This window comes from Phaenicophaeus curvirostris, chromosome 5 (genome assembly GCF_032191515.1).
Source record: "Phaenicophaeus curvirostris isolate KB17595 chromosome 5, BPBGC_Pcur_1.0, whole genome shotgun sequence".
Classification (NCBI taxonomy): Eukaryota; Metazoa; Chordata; class Aves; order Cuculiformes; family Cuculidae; genus Phaenicophaeus; species Phaenicophaeus curvirostris.
In genome coordinates this window covers 39,669,386-39,686,005 of record NC_091396.1, presented here as the reverse complement: position 1 = coordinate 39,686,005, position 16,620 = coordinate 39,669,386, and the positions used below count along the sequence as shown (strand labels likewise).

The 16,620-nt window shown below is 37.6% G+C and overlaps 2 long non-coding RNA genes across 3 annotated transcripts; both read right to left on the bottom strand.

The window, feature by feature from the left end:
* Window positions 1–572: 572 nt before the first annotated feature.
* Window positions 573–15,554, bottom strand: LOC138721351 (uncharacterized). Of its 2 annotated transcripts, XR_011337544.1 has the most exons (4): window positions 15,228–15,554; window positions 7,351–7,658; window positions 4,796–4,944; window positions 573–885 (listed from the first exon to the last, which is right to left on the bottom strand). It is a non-coding gene; the product is annotated as an uncharacterized lncRNA (long non-coding RNA). The 2 variants fall into 2 exon arrangements; XR_011337543.1 differs by lacking the exon at window positions 573–885 and having other exon boundaries at window positions 4,731–4,944; window positions 15,228–15,550.
* LOC138721352 (uncharacterized) lies at window positions 11,736–14,734 on the bottom strand. Its single transcript, XR_011337545.1, has 3 exons — window positions 14,002–14,734; window positions 13,051–13,110; window positions 11,736–11,963 (listed from the first exon to the last, which is right to left on the bottom strand). It is a non-coding gene; the product is annotated as an uncharacterized lncRNA (long non-coding RNA).
* Window positions 15,555–16,620: the final 1,066 nt, after the last annotated feature.

Genomic DNA, 16,620 nt, shown 5'->3' with positions numbered 1-16,620 from the left:
ACTTCACTGTATCAATATAGACAGGGGCATGAAGGATTGGGAGCAGCCCTGCGAAGAAGTACTTGGGGGTACTAGTGAATAGTACCAGTGGGGGTACCAGTGAAAAGCTGGACATGAGCCAACAATGTGCGTTCACAGCCTGGAAGGACAACTGAATCCTGAGCTGCATCAAAATAACTGTGGCTGGCAGGTCAAGGGAGGTGATTTTCCCCTTTTATTCTGCTCTGGTCAGACCTCACCTGGAGTACTGCATCCAGTTCTGGAGTCCCTAGCACAGGAAAGACATGAACCTGGTGGAGCAGGTCCAGAGAAGGGCCACAGAAATGATCAGAGGGATGGAACACCTCTCCTGTGAGGAAGGGCTGTGAGACTTGGGATTGTTTGCTCTGGAGAAGGCTCTGAGGAGACCTTGTTGCAGCCTTTCAATACCTAAAGGTAGCCTATAAGAATGATGGGGACTGTAGAGCCTGTTGTGGTAGGGCAAAGGTAATGGTTTCAAACCACAGGAGGATAGTATTATTTTTACAACGAAGGTGGTTAAACACCGAACAGGTTGCCCAGGGAGCTGCTAGAGACCCCATCCCTGGAAACACTGAAGGCCGGGTTAGACAGGGTTCTTAGCAACCAGATCTAGTTGAAGATGTCTTGCTGCTCATTGCAGGAAGGTTGGACTAGATGACCTTTCCAGATCCCTTCCAACCCAAAATAATTTATGATTCCTTGATTCTACACACAAAACCTTTTATTTTTATTCCATCATTCAGTATGCGATCTCATGCCTTGTTCACCGCGTGTTGCTACAACTTCAAACTACTCTGAAACCTATCTTATGAATGCCACATCATCTTGACCAAGGTTTGGTTAGTTGACTTTCTGATATCATCTCTCTTTTATAAAGGAGGAAATTGAGATGTTTTGAGATTAAGCTAAAAAGTATTTGCAAATGTTCATTGAATTGTCTGACTTTTTTAGGTAATGGTGGTGCGTATTAAGCATTATAGAATTACAAATGTGTTAAAAATAATTTTTAGTCATTTTTATTTCAGTCATGAGTGCAAGCTGAATGCAAAAAAAGACAATTGCATACCTACTGACAATTTCTGAGACTGATGGCTTAAAGGAAAAGATTTACATCACACACACTGCCATTAAAATCACCACCTAAATACAATTTTCCAGGCGTTTCCCCAACTTCATCATGAAACCATATCTTGTGTTCTCTCTGTTCTCTACCTTATTTCAGCTTCTGCACAAAACAGAATAGCACCTACTTTCTAGTAGGTTTCCACAGACATATGCTGCTTGGTCACAACATTGAAAGAAGGTGGCAGAATCATCCCACAAGCTTGTTTAGAGTTCTTGGTTTCCCTGCTCAAACTATCTATATGAATATTAATCATTCCACTTATCTTCTGCCTTGTAGCTCATATCCCCCAACCACCTCTCCTTAAATTCCAGATGGTTTATCTTTATTCTTACTTAATCCTTCTGTCCTCTAACCAATATTGGCATTCATCTGTTTTCCTTTTTGTTTACTTTCCAGCCAACCTTCTCCCTGGCTTCTCATATCTGTATATCTGGGAGACTATTTCACTTCTTTCTCCACATTCCAAGTCAGGTCAAATCTTTGAAGACAACTTTTTAAGCCAGGTAATAGACATCCCTACCAGAGGAGATACAGTACTTGACCTGGCAATCACCAGTGTGAGCGAGCTTATCGGGGACATCAAGGTCAGAGGCTGTTCAGGATGTAGTGACCACACATTGGTGGAGTTCGTGGTCCTGAGGGATATGGATCAAACAAAGAGTAAAGTCAGGATTATGAATTTCAAGAAAGCAAAATCCCAGCTCTTTGAGGAGTTAGTTGATAGAAACCCCTGGTGAAACTGCTCTGAGGGACAAGGGAGCAGAGCTGGCAGATCTATAAGGATGCTTTTCCATAGAGTACAAGAGCTCACCATCCCCAAGTACAAGAAGTCTAGCAGGAAAGGCAAGAGACCAGCATGGCTGGGTTGTGACCTGTGGCTCAAACTAAAGGACAAGAAGGAAATACATAGGCAGTGGAAGCAGGGGCAGGTATCCTAGGAAGAGTATAGAGATGCAGCGCAGTTGTGTACAGATGGGGTCAGGAAGGCCAAGGCACAGCTGGAGCTGAACTTGTTGAGGGATGCAAAGAATAACAAGAAGGGCTTCTACAGTTGTGTCAGCCAGAAAAGAAAAGTCAAAGAGAGTGTACCTGCACTGATAGGTGAGACTGACAAGTTGGCAATAACAGACAAGGATAAAGTTGAAGTATTCAACAAATTTTTACATCAGTCTTCACCAGCACCCTCTCTTAACACCCTCTTGAGGGGATGGGCTACAAGACTGGGAGAGAAAAGTCCCTCCCACTGTAAGAGAGCATCAGGTTTGTGACCACCAGAGGAACCTGAATGTACACAGGTCCATGGGACTGGATGAGATGTATCCGAGAGTTCCGAGGGAATTAGCTGATGTAGTTGCCAACTCACTGTCCATAATATCTGAAAAACCATGGCAGTCAGGTGAAGTCCCTGCTGTCTGGGAAAAGGGCAATATTGCACCCATATTTAAAAAGGGTAAAAAGAAGGACCCTGGGAACTACTGATCTGTCAGCCTCACCTCTGTGCCTGGGAAGATCATGGAAGCCATACTAAGGCACATGGGGACAGGGAGGTGATTTGAGATAGCCAATATGGCTTTACCAAGGGCAAGTCCTGCCTGACCTAGTGGCCTTCTGTAAAGGACTGACTACATCAGCAGACAAAGACCTGTGGATGTCACCTATCTGGACTTCTCCAAGGCTTCTGATACAGTCCCCCACAACATCCTTCTCTCCAAATAGGAGAGATATGGATTTGATAGATGGACTTTTGAGTGTATAAGGAATTGGTTGGATGGTCACATCCAGAAGGTAGTGGTCAATGGCTCAATGTCCAGATGGAGATCAGTGAAGAGAGGTGCCTCTCACCTGGGACTGGTGTTGTTTAATATCTTCATCAATGACATAGATGATGGGATAGCGTGCACTCTCAGCAAGTTTGCAGGTGACACCAAGCTGAATAGCGAGATTGACACCCCTGAGGGATGGGATGCCATTCAGAGATTCCTTGACAAGCTGAAGTAGCAAGCTTGTGAAAACCTCATGAGACTCAACAAACTGAAGTGTGAGGTCCTACACCTGGGTCAGGGCAACCCTCAGTATCAACACAGGCTAGGGTATGAAGAGATTGAGAGTGGGCCTGCGGAGAAGAACCTGGGGGTTCCTGGTGGTTGAGAAACTGGATGTGAATTGGCAATGTGCACCTGCAGCCCAGAAAGCTAACCATATCCTGGTCTGCATCAAAAGAAGCATTGTCAGCAGTTTGAGGGAGGTGATTTTGCCCCTCTACACTGCTACGGTGAGACCACATCTGGAATACTGTGTCCAGCTGCGGAGCACTCAGCACAGGAAAGACATGGACCTGTTGGAACGGGTCCAGAGGAGGGCCACTAAAATGATCATAGGCCTGAAACACCTCCACTGTGAAGTGAGGCTTAGAGTTGGGGTTGTTCAGGTTGGAGGAGAGAAGGCTCTGAGGAGACCTTATTGCATCCTCTCAGTTCTTGAAGGGGGCTTATAATAAAGATGGGGGAAAAAACTTTTTAGCAGGGCCTGTAGCAATAGAACAAGGTGTAATGTTTTTAAACTGAAGCAGGAGAGGTTTAGACTAGACCTTAGGAAGAAATTTTTTTCACTGAGTGTGGTGAAATTGGAATTGGTTGCTCAGAGAGGTAGTAGATGCCCTATTCCTGGTAATGTTGTAGGTCATGTTGGATGGGGCTCTAAGCAACCTGATATCCCAAGTGACAGGGGACAGGACAAGGGGCAATGACCTCAAGGTCCACCAGGGGAGGTTCAGATTAGATATCAGAAAGAAAGTTTTCACAGAAAGGGTCTCTGGGCGCTGGAACAAGCTGCCCAGAGAGGTGGTTGCGTCCCCATCCCTGGAGGTATTTAAAAGATGGGTAGACAAGGTGCTCATGGACATGGTTTAGTGGCAGATAGGAATGGTTGGACTTGATGATCCAAGAGGTCTTTTCCAACCTGGTGATTCTATGATTCCATGATGTAGTGGAAAACGTCCCTGCTTACTGCAGGGTTGTTGGACTAGATGACCCTCATGATCTCTACCAATCCAAACTGTTCTATGTTCTCCGTAGTTCCTATGCCTCCTCCAACTTTCCCTGAAAACAATACACTGGTATCTTGATTCAATCTTCCTATGCAATCAGTTTTGATTTTGCTTTTGTTTTAAAGGCATTTCATTGCACAACTTCAATGTTTCACAGTTTAGCCACTTGACTCCCTTCTCCTGATGTCATTATTTCTCCTAGACTCAGGTGCTGTGAGTTTTTTCAACCTTGTTTCAAGATGCCAGCCTTGCATGTGATGCTTTTGGTTTTTCTGTTGTCTTGAAATTACAAAACAAAGTATTATGCCATAATATGAAAAAACCCAATAACAGATGATCATGTAAACATCAATATCTATTACGCTCTTCAGCCTTGTGCCTAACATTTACTCGCCCCCTAAATAGAGAAGCTTGTGCAAGGAAACCTGTTTTTGTCATGTAGTCTAAAGTTTGCCTGCTCAGTTCCCCTGTGAAGATGGCAAAAGTCCAGTCTTGTCTGTAACAAGAGGTGTGAGAGATGCAAGTGATGATAGAGTCAACACTGAACATTATGAAGCATCTAATGAGCACGTACAAACTGAAGGTTCCTACAAGCCTGTGACCTCAACAAATTTTTGTGTTTCAAGGAAATGAAAGACTTCCATACAAATAAAAAAGGTGCCAAATCTCCTTTTCTGCTTTTAAATATGTGAATTGCAGAGTTTTTCAAGGAAGTTTCTTACATGCTAACTTAGTCCCCTCACCTTCATTCCTGGAAACCATGCAATTAGTTTTGGCTGAGCAAAAAATTTTACAAAATAGATTCTCATGCAGGTACTGAACATGAAAGACTTCAATGAAATGGATAAATTAAATAAAGTCTTATGCAACAGATAACAGAAAAGTAACATTAATAAAAAGTGGGCAAATTTGACAACAGGTGATGATACCAGCTCTGCATTTAACGTGTGTTCATAAAAGCACATGTGGTAGCAATAGCCTTACAGAAAAAATCACTGCTTATACCTTTCCCAGTGTTTTATCTGCACTCTGCCAATTTCCAGCTTTGCTACTTGCACTGACATCATCATTTGGATCACAAGGATTGGTTTGGTTTGGTTTGAGTAGAAAAGAAATTTCTGGTCAGGCCAACTGTGTATTTAATGTAATCTTATTTATTTATCAAAAAAAGTACAAAAATACATATTTTTGTACACAGAAGGAATAAACAATCAGAATAAAAAGCTGCTCCCAAGGCATTTTGGTGTTTTTTGATGATTGGGCTCCTGGCATTTATTTGGAATTCTGTAACAATTAATTCTTTGTGATACTTTGTGCTGCTCCCCTCTCACACACATCCACATAACATACAATACAATATCTTCATTCATCCATTTTCTAATATATTTTTAAAAAGCACTGACAGGTTTCCTCTACTTATGAATATAATAAAAAATATATATATACACTGATTATAGATCAACCTGAATTGTTTAAATGCAGGACCTGGCACTTGGCCTTGTTAAACCCCATACAGTTAGCTTTGGCCCATAGATTCAGCCTGTCCAGATCCCTCTGTAGAGCCTTCCTGCCCTCAAGCAGCCCAACACTCCCATACAACCTGGTGTCATCTGCAAACTTACTGAGGGAGCACTCAATCCCCTCATCCAGATCACTGATAAAGATATTAAACAAGACATGGCCCCAACTCAAGCCCTGGGTTGCACTGCTTGTGATGGGCTGCCACCTGGATTTAGCTCTGTTCACCACAACTCTCAGGGCTCAGCCATCCAGCCAGTTTTTCAGACAGCAACAAATACACCTACCTAAGCCCTAAGCTGCCAGCTTCTCTAGTAGAATGCTGTGGGAGACAGTGTCAAAGGCTTTACTAAAGTCCAGGTAAATAATAACATCCACAGCTTTTCTCTCATCCACTAGGTGTGTGACCTGCTCATAGAAGGAGATCATGTTGGTCAAGCAGAACATGCTAGGCAAGATAACAAAATGATACTTACCATATAAATGTTAAAAGTATAATTCAGATAATGAAGATGATTAATGTTGATGAAAATACATGATTTTTCATTAGAACTGTGCAGCACTATTAACTTCAGCCATCTTCCACATATTTGGTCACTATGTTTCACATAGGGAAAATAACCTTTCCCTGAGAATACAGAAAAAAGTTAAGCAATAAAATACTTCTGTAAGTAGGCCAAAACAACATTCAAGCAATAAAAGACTTCATGAAGTAGGCTAACACCACATTTGCTACTTAATAATATGGCAAGACTCTGTTCAGCCTGATTCAGTCCAGAGTTTTGAAACTATTCCCTGTGAACGTATTACTGTTGAAAAAAGACAAGAAAGAGAGAATGGAGTTTTAACACGGCACTCTGTAGTCAGTTTATTTCACAAGTGTTGAAGGCTAGTTGAGAAAGTGGAAAATTTCTGAAGATCTTGTCACATGCTCCAAATATGTCAAACAGATCTGGAACTAAACCTTCAAATGTGTATTTAGGGATAACACAATACAACAATAACTTTTTTCACATGCATTTGCATCATGGTATTAGTAAAAGTATCCTGAAGGCTCTTCCTTTGTCTGCTACAACCAGCTGCAGAGTATTCCTGAGGAATTAATTTCCATATTGTGTTTTTCTTCTTTTTTCCATTACCACTCTGTAATACCACAACACAGAAAATTGCAGAAGGATTTTTCCTATAATGCAAATCTTCAATATACCTCTAGTATATAAAGCACCAAGCCCCCTAGAAGCCACATGACAAAGATTAACATAAAAGATATGAACATGGATTTCTAAATTCAAATTATTTTGTGGAATATCCTGTGTACTTTAAATTCAATGTACATGTTCTGCTGAGTGGAATTATCAGTAAATATTATCATATGAAATTATTTAAATATTGTTCTGGTAGTATGAAATTCCTGAAAACTGAAACCACAAAAAAACGTACAAAGACATTATTTGTATAGTTTCAATCAACTGCACTCAGAAACTCTCCTGTATTACTAGCAGTCTAGGAAAAAAAAACACCAAACAACAATAAAACCCCAAAAAGCAGATTCAAAAGCTAAAACCAAAATCCCTGACAAATCACAGTTGTCAGTATTTTAAGTAATTTTACTGAAAAACTGCACCAACAGTTGCGCTACCTTCTTTCCTCTGGCACATTTGTTTCATTCTTTTGTCATCTCTTCTGTCAGCAGAATATAATAATAACATTTTTTTTCCTCTCCAAACAAGATCTGTTTTAGCTGAAATGTTCCAAGCTGCTATACATGTGTAGTGGAAATGAGGCCCAGCCTAATCATTTTTCCTCCTTGCTCAGTGACAAATGCAGCAGAGTATCACATCTCTGGAGGCTCTGCCCAGCCAGAGTTCTAAAGCCGCTGAGGGCTTCTTGTTTACTTGTAGATGTCAGAAGCAAGTTTCCTGTTCTCTAGAGGGTTAGGCCAAAAATCTAATCACAAACACATGCATGGAAGTGGGAGCCATTAGTCTTAGGAAATTAAGTCATTGAACTAGGAGGAAAAAAGGTTTGAAGTAGACATTTACTGGAATTTACAAAATCACTATTTGATATACAGCAGCTAACTTCCTCTGAGATTGAGTGTGACCATACTAACAAGACCATTTTGAAAACGGTATCAAAACCTTTTAAAAGCATGAATGCTGGCACAAAATCCCCAAATAATGATAGGAAAATACACGACTGGAGAACATGTTATTTCAGCATCTCTGTATAGACAATAGAGAGAGACAAGCAGCTCCAGAGGGTGAGTCAATTCATGAAACACACATAGATGCACATCTCTCACCCTTGACTATCTAAGGAACTCAAAATAATACATTTATAGGAGCCACTGCTAAGTGCTTCAAGGAACACAGGACTGATCTGAAATAATGGACAGCAGGATCTGGAGTTTCAAGACTTCAAAAAGTTCAGGGGTTAGGATACAAAGTTGCTTGGCATTAGTGTGGGCCAGATATAGAGTTTTGCATGACTTTTCAATAGCACTGGAACATAGAAGGAATGCTGAAGCAAAAAAATGAAAGACAAACTAGCTTAATGTGCACAGACTTAGTTATCTGAGACCTTATTAACCAAATTGTTCCTGAAGTCAGTGTAAGACTATTTTTTTAAATGCCAGCATCAAATGAGAAGAAATATTCTCAGTCCTGTTGAACGATTTAGATGGTTTTTTCATATGAAAGAAAGACAACAGAATGAAGAAAGGAGTGTACGCTTGAAGTGGTAATGTTAAAATCACCAAAGATGATCCTGGGCACACATTTATTCTTTTGAGAATAGAAAGCCTGCTTGCATTAATCATTACTTCACCATGGATCCATTACTGTTGTGGAACACACATTGGCAATAATTGTCTCTCCATTACTGAATAAAACTACTCTAACTAGGGAGGTGATCCCGGTAAGAAGGTCTGGAGCAGAAGAAAGAGAAAATAACACTTCTAGGTTTTAATTAATTGCTTGTAAAATAAACTAAAGGAAACAATTTCTTTTCTGACATTAGAGTCCAGTAAATTGTTTGTAGGTCATAGCAGTCTGACATGAAGCTGGAATCTACAGGTTTTGCACATAAACTAACCTATTAAATTTGTCTTCACCTCACTGTGGCTAATTTAACCCCCAATTTTTTCAGGATAGTTGTATCCAACTGCCATGCCTTGTCTTACAGTAAGGCAATTCTTGGAAGGAAGCATGCTAACAATTCTCCTGTCTCTATTATAGTCTCAGGTGTCAAAGACTGGGATGTGACATAGTTGGATATTTCGAATACAATGATTTGTCAGTTCCTATACTTCAATGCTGATTTTTTTAGGATCACAATTTGTATCGTCTATTTTGGTTGGGTTGTAGTCAGAAACAATAAAAAGGTACCATGTCTGTTATTAAGAACTGCATGTAGTAAAGAGCTGAGTATTGCAAAACAGAAGGTTGATTTGCCTCCATTATCATGTCTTATTCCCAATCACCGTTTTTCCCCAAGGCAGAACTATAGCAGTATTATGAAGATTTTTGATGCAATGTAACCCATAGATCAAACTTGGATCAGGAAATGTAGTGGATCTTCCTTTTCCCTACATATATTTGAATTAGAAAAAAGTTCAATTGCATTCAGAAAGAATGCTTGGAAGTCTTTAATATCAAAAGTAAACCTGTATAACATTCACAAATACAAGAAACTCACTACAGAAGAATCATCGTATAAAAGCTGATGTTTTCAAATTTGGAATATTTACAGGATCTCAAAAAATTATGACTTTTTTTTTTCAGAAAGCTTTCTGTCTGAAGAAATGTCCTTAAACAGATTACAGTTAAGCACAATACATTCTTCAGCCAAGACCACCTAATGATTCTTTTCCAGCTACTTTTTAAACTTTTGGTCATCACGAACAGGCATTAAAATATGTTATCCAAACTTCCTATTTATGTGTGATATCTAAAGCATACCCTAATTGGATGAATTTATTGTAATTCATATTACATGCAAATATGACTGTGATTGTGGAAGTTTATTGATTTTCTGTGAACATTTTTGTCACTAAAAATGCATAGTACTGCAGAAAAAGAACCGAATAGGCATGCATATCAATGAAAATTTGTTTATTTAAATTATATTGAAATCCCTATCAAATATTTAGGTAGATCTTTCAAAGTTTTAATAAAATGAAATGACACTTAAAAAATAGAATCAATGAATGCAAAAACTAAAAATAATTCTATAGACTCAGATAATACTTTGAAAATACTTTTTCAAAATGGTCATAAAACCCTTTCTCTTTTCTGAAAACAGTAATCTGTGGGATAACGTTCATGAACATCATGGGATTCTTATCCCTCCAAATACACGCTATTGTATTTGTGAAAGGACTAAGGGAAGCAAGCTCAGACCTTTGCCATGAAACATTTCAGTTATAACAGCTGAACTTTATCCCAGGCAGAATAAACTTTTGATGAAGAATTCTGGCGGAAATGTTGAACATTTATCTTCATGAACAGTATATAGGATAAATGATCCAAGTGATCTTATTTCAAGAAGCACTTTGTGAGTGTTAACTAGGGAATTCAGAGCTTAATCCAGCTTCTTACCATATACTCAACATAAAGATTCAATTTAATCTAGTGTTATAGATGAAAGTTTAAATATGCCAGGCTCAGGAAATTCAAAATTCAGGTTCTCACAGCTGCTGGCATTGAGCTGCTTTGCAGAGATGTAAAATTTTATTAGAACAATGCTGTGAGTATATGTGGCTGCAGCTACAATGCTGACTTCTGCACACTGCTCATATCCTCTCGAATTAACATAAATATTTGTAATGAATATAATATTTGGCATTCCACACTGAATTTCTTTTGGCTTTTGGAAAAACAGATGATTTTCAATGGAAAGCACATACGTAATCTACCAACTGCTGACTCAGGTTAATAAAGTGTTGTATTTCAAAAGTATTTCAAATCTTTAAACGTATTAATAACTGATATTTTCACTTCATGGTTTGTATGTTTGTCTATTGCAAAATGTCTAAAAAGGTAACGTATTCAAAACTTTAATGGAAATCCCTAGGGGAGGTGGGATTGATTGAAATTTGCCCATTCTCTCCTCTCTTTCATTCCCTCCTCTTTTTCATTCCCTCCTCTCTTTTCCCTTCATAGTCCCTGAAGAGTTTCCAGTGCAGCTTTGTAGTGGTGTGATTTGTACTTGCTTACTTTGAGATCGTGCATAGCTGGTTGAAGACTCACATAATTTATGAAACTTAGCTGAATATATTTGACTGTTCTGGCGAATACAGAGTAGGAAGCTTATGATGAGGAACAGCTGCAAGGGTCTACAAAGCATGAAGATCCATCACCCTACAATTAAAGATGTGAGTCACTGGAGTGCTGATAAATATAATTAACCATTTCATATACCAAATAACCTGAGATTCGGGCAAAGTTATACAGACCAGCTGTTCCATGATCCCTTGACCCCAACTGTCACTGCAGCGAAAGAGCTAAACAGGACCACCTAGGGTTTTAATGACTCATGCTTTAGATAAACGCCTGTCTTTGCTACTCTGTGAGGTCTTTCACATCTCAGTTTCTAAAAGAAAGAGAATATAGAGTTATGTAAAAATATTATTTCATTATTTTTCTAAAATCAGTCAGATTTATGAAAAAAATGTGTAACATCTTAATCTAGATGTTTATAAAGAACACTCATGTGCTTAAGTCTGAATTAAAAGAAGCAGTTGAAGGTTTGCACCAACACACATGCATACACAGTCTCCTCTTCAGAGAGGAGCATATTCCTTCTTTCTTGACAAAAAGCAGGCGGGGGTGGGGCTAAGTCATTATTGAACTAATTTGATATTGGTGTCACCTGAATTCCATTCATTGCACTGATACAAAACCAAGTTTCAAATAAATTTAGTTATGTCCCTGTAGCTGGCTATCTGCAAAGTATAAAGCTTATATATATACACACTAGTTTAATTAAAGCAAGACTACATACTTTTGTTTTCACAAAGTATGAATTACAAATGTGATTCATACCATGACTCTCAATACAGGAATGATAGTTCTGTTCTGCTTTGCAAAGCTGCTGTTAAAATATACTTCGTAACCAGTGAGGTATTTAGAAAGCATGGGATGAGCACTCAAAAAATTCTAAAATACATTTCTCCTGAAATACCTGCAAAGTAACCAGCATAAGTCCACTGATTTGTGTCCTTAGCAAAGATTTGTTTTCAAAGTAGATCTGAAAAACATGAACAGAAAGGATATTCTTTTTACTTTTAGAAATATTAAAAAATGAGCCTTTGCTCTGACCCATAACTACAACATGAAAATAATGTGGTGACAAAGGCACAAACAATATTTACGAAAATGTATAGCCAACAGGCTGGATGAAATCACAAATACATGTTATCTGCCGACATCACAGAAAAGCTTGAATCCCTGTTTTCAGATTGTCCCACGTACAGTCCTTCTGAAAGCAAGAATCCTTTTCCAGCTGTACAATTCAAATAATTCAACAGCTGCTGAATTAAACCAAAACAGGAAGTGGCTTTTCTTTAGAAGTTTTGGAGCAGCTTCCTGAAGCTGTATTGTGTGTTGCTTTCATAATGCATGAAAACTAACCCTAACATCACAAAGGTTATTGAAGACTCTTGTTAATCATGATCACTAATACAGCAAAAAGTAAAATCCTTCCTTGTGATGTGTGCTGCAAAGTCAGCGGTCGTTCGCCCATTCAAACAAATAACCTTTAAGAAATCTATATTTCTACATAATTTCACAGTTACATTCTCTTATATACCTGAAAGACATTATTCTAGTCAAGTTATTTTTAAGACTCTCTTTGCATGTTTCATTTTGTCAAGATCCATTAAATTTAAGTACAGTCAAACACAGCTAATCTGTTTGAAATGTCTTCTTACTCTACCTTATGATTTCCTTGTTTGTATAACCCAGGACAACAATGCTGCAGCATTGTGTGGGGCTTCATATAAGATGTTTGCCAAGGATAAGATGCAACAACTTTGCTCTGTGGTTAATCCTAAATTGTTGTTGAAATTGTGGCTTTTATTACTTAAGGAAGTATTCAGCAATAAGTCTTTTTAACATGCAGTTAATTTCCCTATCTTGGAGTAAAGCACAGGAAGACAGGCTTTGTTTACTGTATGTATTTATGAGGTTGTATAAATGAGAAATTCATTTGTATGAGGTTATAAACATGTGATGCAATTGGTGTAAAAATGAACTTTCGTTAAGTTATTTACAAAGCTTCTATGGAACAACTTTTAACGTTCATAAAGTATGTAGTATGCAGTTTCATCACTTACCAGTCTTTTAATCATTGCATATGAAAATGAAACGTAATGCTTCTTAATGTGAATTCCAAACTGAAAAGTCATGATAAAATGAAATTAAGATTGCAAGACAGTTGACTATAAATAAAAGGAAAACATACTTCTAATTATCTTAAAACCCAGCTGGCTGAATTGTTCAAGTTAAATTTTAAAAAGCAAACATTTTCAAGTAAGAAACTGTGATGCACAATTTTAGTATTCCTCAGAATAAATTCCTTTCATGTATATCTTCTCTCTTTCCATTTTTACCTTCCTCTCACCTGCAGGTTACTTGGGATACCCTGCACCATTCCACTCCTTCATGCCCTCCCCTCCTGTGTAAAATACTAGGTCCCCCCTAATGTTATTCTCTGACTTTTCAATTTCATGCAGTGAAACCAAAGCAGCAGCAGTAAGCAACTCCAAAAAACATTAAAAGATCAATGACAGCTCAGGTAAGAAATCTATTGATTCCCTGTTCCTACGTACAGTCTCTCTTAACTCATTAAATCATTACACGTAAGGAAACTCACAAAAAAGAATGGAGGAGTGGTGTTTATCGATTGTCTCATATCTACTGTCTCAGTAATCCCACCTATTACCTGGGCCTATATGCGGTCTTAGTATTCATGCAACAATCATTAAATAATTTAGGTTAACCATAATTTAATTTATTCAAATTATATTGTACAGCAAATTTTGTGGTTAAAAACATCAAACCACATAAAAGTATGGTAAGACTAGTCACAGTGGGACTAACTAGTCCGACAAGCTCAGTTAGCATCTTTTTAAATACCATAGCAGAAAGTCAGTGATTTCAGAAATATCTAGCTCCTAGATAAATTTCTAGCTCAATTTTATAACTGCCTGTAAACCATTATCCTTCCCATACTATCAGACATTGCTTAGATCACAAATAAAACTCTGCCAGCCTTACTTACTTACCCTTGGCCACTTCGCATGTTCTTTACTTTGACTCCATATGCTTTGGAGACAACAGTTGATGGATAGTTAACAGCTTATACCTCTCTTTCTTTAGGCTGTATCCCTCATAGATATAGTATGCCGTCTATTCCTGCAGATCAAAATCATGCATAAATTACAACACACATATCTGATTCTGCATGAGCAGTAGTCTCATTCCCAGAACCTGGATCATTCTTCGAACTGTCGAAGAATTTCATTGGAAATTACATGGAGACCTGGACAGCAGCCACAAAAATATTAGTGTTAAGTAATAATATTACTGGTTCCTGATGTGAAAAAGAATAGAAGTTTGTAAATCAGTTATGCTTGTATGTCCTAATAAGTGAACACTACATCAAGAACCGTACCACAATAAAAAATCAAGTTTAACTAAAATACAGCAGAACTGATTTTCAGTAGTGTATGTATTTTACTAACTGAACTATTGGTTTATTTTCAAGAAAACTATCAAAATATAGAAAACACATTAGCTGCTTGTTGAAAATTATCTCCAGCTAAATAGTGAAAATCATGTAATCGTTTATGAAGAGGAAAGAGCTGTTATAGACTATTACAAAGACTGAGTCTCAGACCCAGAAATTTCAGGTTGTTGTAGCCCAGAATTCTGAAGATCTGTATGACAGTGACATTCAGGAGACTGTTTAGTGGAACAGTGTTATGTAAGAGAAAAAAAAAAAAAATTGTCCTTCACACAGAACACAGAACACGCTATTCAGAAGTCATTTAAGAAGTACCATTAAGAAATTTCTGAATAAAACTTATGCTGTGTCTTCCTTTAAGATACAATGATTACCTCACTTCCAGTATCCTGAGAATGGGAAGCACATCTCTCAGTACCAGTGCTCCTAAGAACCAGAGAGCTATTGGGGACAATTTGCACAAATATGCATAAACAATACCAAGATACTCATCTGACTGCATCGGTTATTCTGTTGTCAAGCCATAACAAACACCCTCGAAAGATACTTTGGGATAAACGGAGCCTGTTTTATCCCTAAACTTTTGAAGTATAGCGAGGTCAGTTTAGCACACAGAGGTAAAAAAAAAAACAAACACATCAAAAAGCCTCCTCCCTTCCAAAGCAGCACACTTTGTGCTCAAAGAAAACAAACAAGTATGTAGATGTTTGACATAAGAAACCTTTATCCTGCAGTCTTTCAGATTCTATTTTAACGTTAATATACCTTGTATGTCCATGGACAATTTGCCCACAGAGGCAAACTGTTTTCTGCAGAGCCAGAAAACAGTTTTGCCAGCCAAAGTCAGATTTTAACTTCCATTCCTAAGATATTTAAAAAATGAAAAAAAAATTATTATGTTTCATGATCCATTTATAAAAAATACTACGTTGAGTTGTCTCAGGTTTTTAAACCTGAGTTTTGAATTTTTAAGCTTAATGTTTCTAAATGTATCATCCTAATTATCTAAAACATATAGTGTAAAGTCATGGAGGGTAACATTCCAAAACTTTTCTTTTACAAACGCTGAAGCAATTTCAACAATTGGAAAATTTTTTTAAAAAAAAGAAAAGCAACAAAAATGAAACGGCAAACAAAACAATTTGGGAAACTTACAGACAGTATTCACATTAACCAATGTTACAATATATGCATATTATATAAATCTTAAAATGTTACAATTCTCTTATGGAAATAAGTAGCTCATCAGAAAATCCCTAAGCAGTCTTACAGCTAACATCTGCTTCTTCTCTCCAAAGAAATACCCAGGAGCTAACCAGTAAAACTATTTTGCCAGTATTTCAGTTATCAGCTCTATTTGATTTACCAGTTCAGCCCCTAACACAATACCAATTCCAGATCCAGTGATATCCATTCGTGTTTACAACTCTAGTTTACTTTTCTTCAGCCTCCACATTTCTTCCCAAATTTCATTCCATTCTATTTACTAGTCTGTTTTTTTAATTCTTCCTTGGTTATTTTTTCTTTTTTAATGCTATACTTTTGAAGCAAAAATCTTCCACTCCAGTTCACTTTAAACATCATTTTAGCATCTTCTCATCTGAAAAGAGCAGATAGAAAAAATGGTTTCACTTTTGTAGACCTGTCTTTATTAAAGCATGTTTTGCCGCTTAGTGAGATTGCAAATACAACAGTCTGCATTTAACTATAGAAACAGGAGAAATTCACATATTCCTAACATGAACAGATTTGGTTTAAAGTTCAATGTTAAAATATAAGTCTACGTTAAGAATATGTAACGTATATGTAAACCACATCTAGATGCAAGAGATACTCCTTGTAAAATTTAAGGTTTCTGCTCAAGTTTGTTGGTTGGAGCCAGCACCAATTTATTGTAAAGACAAATCAGGCCAAACTAATCAAATTTCCTCCTACTACAGAGCATAAGCAACAGGTGTACTGTATTCTGACTGATGAATTTTTTGACACTGCCTCATAAACCATTCTTCTGAGCAAACAGAGCAAATCATGCTGGGAAGAAAATATTATGAAGTGGACACAAAAACAGTTGTGTAATAACACCCAAAATGTATGAGTATGATGGAATTCCATGGGATTCTGTATTTAATCCCCTTTTAGTCAATCCTTTACTAATGAC